Raw genomic sequence first — 6,470 nt, forward strand, 5'->3', positions numbered from 1 at the left:
CAGTTGAGGAGTGGTAAGATCCATTCTTTCTGGAGCTGCTAGTTATATGTAGATTTTTCCTACTTGAGTTTTGTATATAGTTGTTAGTATTGTTGGGGACTTTTCCTAACTAGTTGGATTGTACTATTCGTAGAGACTTTTGGACATACCTTGTTGGGTCTTCTCAACTTCCATTTTATGTCACGACCCAAACCTAGGGCCTAGACGTGACACAGAAAATAAAGTACCCGGAGGCATCGCACCCAAGTTTTTTATAATTCATTGAGCATTTCATCGGTAATGATAAGCAAAAATGGAAATAAATGAGGTAATGGGACTAAGGGTGTCACGACCCAACCCCGTAGGCCGCAACTGGGTTCCGACCTGTACCCTCTCATGCGTATTTATCAACTACACTTAAGTTGAACCGTGTGTGATGTGATACTATATACAAAAACTCCAATAGTTTAAAATTTTTTCATGTACATGTAGCCTTTTTCATTTGTATCATATCATGAAAGGGCACGGGAGCCGACAAGGCTGCTATAACCAAAAACATTCACAACATATTGAATAGGCAACATCGAAACTAACTCACAAACAACCCACATATACATATGTCTACAGATCTCTAAGAATAGTAACAACAACATATGGCAGAACAAGGCCCCCGCCGTACCCCTGAATGTACAAATATATACATTAAGTGACCAGCATCAAAATTTAGGCTCCAGAACAGTGAAGCACTTCCGACACAGCTGAGAGGAACTCCTATGCTGATGGATCTCCAGAATAAACATCTGTACCTGCGGGTATGAAACGCAGCCCCCCGAAAAAAGGGGGGTCAGTACGATATATGTATTGAGTATGTAAAGCATAACACATCGTAACTGAGATCATAACTGAAATAGGGATGCAGGGGACAAGTATAATAACTAAATGAACTACTGTACCTGCACCTTAGGACACGTAAATCATACACATCATCATATGCTGTGCCAGACCCTCTAGTGAACTCGGTGTTATAATCACTTCTTCATAATCACATATCATCATATCATAATGCATTTCATTTCACCATATCATCGTATACGGTATCATACCATCATATACGGTATTATCTTATCATGTATATCATCGTATCATACCCGTTTCACTGCGGGGCTCAGGGTCACAATGTATTGCTTTAATCTCATATGCATGCCAACATAAAGTATCCGGCCCTTTAGTGAGGGACTCGGTGAATGGAGTGGTGTACGTCTATAGCGTACCATCATAATATACATATGTACCCGGCCCTCTAAGGAGGGACTCGGTGTTCCTTCCTTATTTCACCACACATACAATCATATTACAGCCGGCTTGGCACTCAGTGAATAATCGTATCGTCATAACATATAACATATATCACACCTCACATACGACATCGTCTCCTCGTGCGTGGAACTATACACATCCGACCCGGGACGCGGTGAAAGAAGTAGTAACACTGTGCACGATAACATATCCTAGCCCATTATGGGACTCGAGGAAGGATGGGTTACAGTATGTACGAGTAGAGTAGTGAGAAACCATATGCAACTAAGTCATTATCTAAGACTCGATGAAACAGTCAAGTGAACCGTCACCTGAAGACTGGGGGAGTAATTATCTGAGGTATCCCTCTAGATGTCATTAGGTCTTACATCAGTTGAGGCCTCAAGAATCACAGACATGCATCCAGACAATGCCATATATCTTATGCAATCAGAAACATGGTTTATGCAATCAAAGACACGATTATGCAATCAAAGACACAGTTATGCAATCAGAGACACAGTTATCTAGTCAAAGACTCAACTTATGCAATCAGACGCATTTACCATTTTAGAGCCTTTAAAAAGAGAGGAGCTGGTACCTCCACTTACTATTCGTTATATAGAAGGCTTGAGAATAGTAGTTTGACTACTTTCAGACTCTTAATGTTCAGGAGTGATTACAAGTTACGAGTTACACTCAGAGCTCGTAAATAGAATTACCTCTAAACCTATATCATATACCATTTCACTTAAAATCAAGCCATTCCAAAGGAAAGGAGAAATAGGCTTTACATGTACTAGTTTTCATCACATAGAAGACAAAAAGGCAATGACTCAGCTATTGCAGAAGTTCTAATACCAAGAAGTAAACAAGAGTCTCAACTCATACTCAGGGCTTTATGAATGGATTGAATCCCAAATATCGTATACATATCATTCATAACTTATATCTAAGACATGCCAAAAGAAAAGAAGAATAGTTCTACATATCTATTCCAAAAATACGCCAAAGGAAAGCTTCACATACCTTGTATGGACTTCTCTTAATCACGTCCACATCGTTGTCCTCGAAACCTATTTAACATGGAAGTAATGTAAGTATTAACAACCTTGGACTTTTCAGCAACTTAGACTACCCACGATTATTCATAACATTCATCCCTTCGCTCGCTTTCTCGGCTAGTTCCTTAACTAGTTAGGATGTTAACGAAAATCGGGCAGCACCACCCCTATAATGTGCCCTATCCGAATTCCCAACCATGTCCTTAGCACCTGAAGCCAACCAACAATGAAAACATCAGCCCATACATATACATATTACGACAAAATTACACAATATAAACTCCAAACGGCTCGTCCGAAGTTACGATATCAAAAGAGGGTTTCTAGTTTCTATTTTGCGAAACCTTTAACCGTACGAAGCGTGGAATCATGTGGCTGCAAACAGAAGATCCTAAAAATATTTTAGAACACATTTATACCCTGCAACACACATCACACAACCAGCAGCAGCCTCCAAACACACCACGCCTCACTTTGACTACAATTTAACTACGACGACTTCAATTTAGATTGTTTCTTTCGCTGAGCATCCCCACGATTTTTTTCATACTTCCAGCAGTATAAAAGTTACATAATACACTCCATAACAACCTTATAAAGTACTAATTTAAAGGAGAAACCTTACCTTACCCGAAATTGGCCAAAACTAGCCAAAATCGCGCCTCGGAAGTTTCTTAACATGCTGAAACTTTAGCGGACTGTTTGTAACTTTTTTGTGCTGCTACGAATCATAACTTTACGTTAATAACACCTCCATAGCATGTATAAACTCTCACAAAAATGTGGGAGAAGAGAATCCAACCATACCTTAACAAACGGCTCTTCAAACGTGCTGAAAATTAACTTCGGAACTCCTCGACGCGGCTGAAACTAAGGGGCTGTTTGCGTGGCTTCTTGCTGCCCCAAATCCGAAATTTTCATTATTAAACACCGCTATATCACCGTAGGATACCTTAAATAATTAATTCACGAAACGAAATCGGGCCTTACCTTTTGTTTTGCTCAAACCCGTGGCTGCCCTCACTTGTTCTTCACGTTTTTCTCTTGTTGCTGCTTTGTTGCTGCAGTTTGAAGACCCAATTCTGAAGTATATCAATAATATTCATACATACATGTGGTCCCAAGGGGTGACACGTGTCAGCCCCTAAGGATGACACGTGTCAAGCCATGATTGGCCACCGTGTCATGCTGCCAATTAGGGGCTGCCACGTGGCAGCGGGGTCCACCTCCCCCAAGCAGCTGCATCACCTACTTGATCCTAAGTAGGTGCATCACCTGCTTGCTTGAGGTGCTGCCACGTGTCGCTCCTCCATTGGCTGCCAAGCGTCGTCTTTTTCCCTTCCTCGCGGGTTCGTAATTTCGTCTCACTTTAAGAGCCTATGTAATCCGTACTACGTAAGCTTGATATATCCTTAAGAAACTTAAGTGTATAAGACTCTTAACTTAGTGTCTTACGTAGGTAAATCGAGTCCTACGACTCATTTCTTAGCCTCCAACTCTTTCCGGATTCTTATGACTCTATCTCCAACCTCCCTTCTCGCGAGGTATCACAATCTTCTTTCCTTAGAGTTGCTTGATAGTGTCGTAGCTTATCCGGCTCACATGATAGTGTCTAAGGAACTTAAGAAGATGTTCCGAGCTCAAGAGTGTGGGGTGTAACATCCTTCCCCCCTTTAGAACATTCGTCCCCGAATGTTGAATAAAACTTTCCTTAAGACTTTATACGGATCATAGGGAGATGCCTTTCTACTGGAATGGCATACATTTTCGTCCAAAAAATTAATATACGAGTTCCAAGACTGGGGCTATCCGTAGACATCGGGAATAGGTATGGACACTTGTGTTTCATGTCCTTTTCAACCTCCCAGTTTATGTCTTCACGATTATTATTCCGCCATAGTACCTTGACGGAAGTTATGTCCTTAGTTTGCAAACCGTTTAATCTGCTGATCCCGGATGGAGATAGGTTGCCCCTCGTAGGATACCTCCCTGTTATGTGGACCTCCTCCATGGGAAATATTCTGGGAGCGTCATTTCCATTCTTACGGAGCATTGATCTGTGAAAACTAAATGTATTATTTCAAATCGGACGATAGGTCCCACTCATAGGCAGCTTTATCTATTCTAAAAATGCTTTGCGAAGGATCAATGTATCCCCTTCTTGATGACTTTAAGCTGCTAATCGATATCTTGTTCCGGAATAAGCTTTACTTCATCAATAATTTAGTGGGTCACATCTGGGCCTGTCCCTTAATCGAAGGGCAAAATGTCATACTAAGATTCATCTGGGTTCCTCAATCCCTTTCGAAATGATTTCCAACAGTTAGCTGTAAATTGAACTTTTCTATCTGAGATAATAGATGTGGGGACTCCGTGAAATCTTACTGTTTTGCTACTAAGTCATTTCGCAGAACCCTCAGCTGAATATGCCTTTCGAAATGGAGGGGAACAGGTTGATTCTGTCAGCCCATCTACCATAGCCCGTATGAACTCCCAGTTCCTTAGAATGCGAGGTCAGCTCGTACTATAATACATATTAACTGCTTTCCACCTCTGAGTCGGGGTTTCCATTCCCTGAGATAGGCTATCAGACTGCTGATGCTTCTTTTAACTTAAGCTATTGTATAACTCCTCTTAATCTAACTTGTAATACCTTAGGTATGCTATCTTTCTCTTTTACTCAGATCTTTTCTCCAGTTTTCTTACCATACATCATATTGTAATCCTTACATAAACGTGTGTACAGACATAGAGCAGTCGAGAAAATTCCTTAGCGTTGCTATTCTAGTGGCTTACCTCCTTTAGTCGTGATCAAGGCTTCACTATGGCTCTTGTCCTTAATACCGATTATATCTGAATAGTTCTGCCTCGAACCATCTTACACTCTTCCTGAATAGATTCTAAATATGGCAATCACATTGTTATTACTGACTTTCTTTTATCGAGTAATCATTTGACCTCGCTCTTAGTATGCCAATATTTATAAGCTGCACAACTATGCTTGTGTCATTTTCACGAGGTGCGTTGTATTTCAGTCATAATCTTTTCAGCTCTTGGCTTACTCTGTTCTATATGTGTCGTTGTACTAATCCGCTTTTATAATCTCTTTTTGTCATACTTGTTTTGTTCTCTTTCTCACTTCCCAGGGGGTCACCCATCCCAGTGCTACTCTCATTTGAGCACGCTTAACTTCGGAGTTTTGACGGAATTCGGTGCATCAGTTTGGGTATGATCACGTCCATCCCTTATGGGGTCTCGTTTGACGTTTAAGCGTCCCCATTTACATGCGATAGCATCAGTTGATTTTCTTTTACGCTTGTGCTTCTTTTGTCCACTTCCCCCCTTTTAGGGTGTACCTATGTCATTCTCCGTATATCTTCAGTTATTTACACGCGAATGATTCTATTCCAACATATTTAACGGGCTGCACCATATCTACATCTTCTGTTAAATCATCCCCACATTAGGTTGCCTTTCTAGAAAACCCTAGCACAATCGTAGGGTGCTGTAATATTTGGAATATCTCGAATCGAATCTCATCTAATAATTGATACTCGAGTAGTATCCGTAATGTAGTAGTGCACTCAAAGCCACATTCCATTCATCCCAATCAGTAATTAGCGAGGGCTCATAATTGGTGCACATTCCCCACTCGAGTGTACTTATACTTAATGACTCATGTTTCGAGCTTCATCATTATACTAACTTTATTCCAGTGGATACCACTAATCATTAGAGTGGAGTCACGTATATTAACTTCATTATGCCTTCTGAACTTTCATCTTTGTCATGCGCTTCAGGCTCCCTTCTAATCCTGCTTTAAACCATATTAACTTCGTTGCAATAGGGGCCTTATCTTATTACTCTTTTATCATACTATACCTTTAATTCGTAACTGTCTATCTCCCTTTTTGTTCGGTACTTATACTTAATTAATCGCATCTATCTTGAGTGCCTCTATTAGAACTTCTATATTATTCCTTCAACTCATTTTCATTTTTGGTTGGGCGTAAGGAATTCCATATTACCCTTTATTTCCTTGCACTAGCCATCCTTTTCGTCATCATATAACCTTTATTCGAAACTTTCCTTATGGAACTTGATAAATCTTCCTTATTTGTTCCATAGCTT

The sequence above is a fragment of the Solanum dulcamara genome, chromosome 6, assembly GCF_947179165.1.
Source record: "Solanum dulcamara chromosome 6, daSolDulc1.2, whole genome shotgun sequence".
Taxonomy (NCBI): Eukaryota; Viridiplantae; Streptophyta; class Magnoliopsida; order Solanales; family Solanaceae; genus Solanum; species Solanum dulcamara.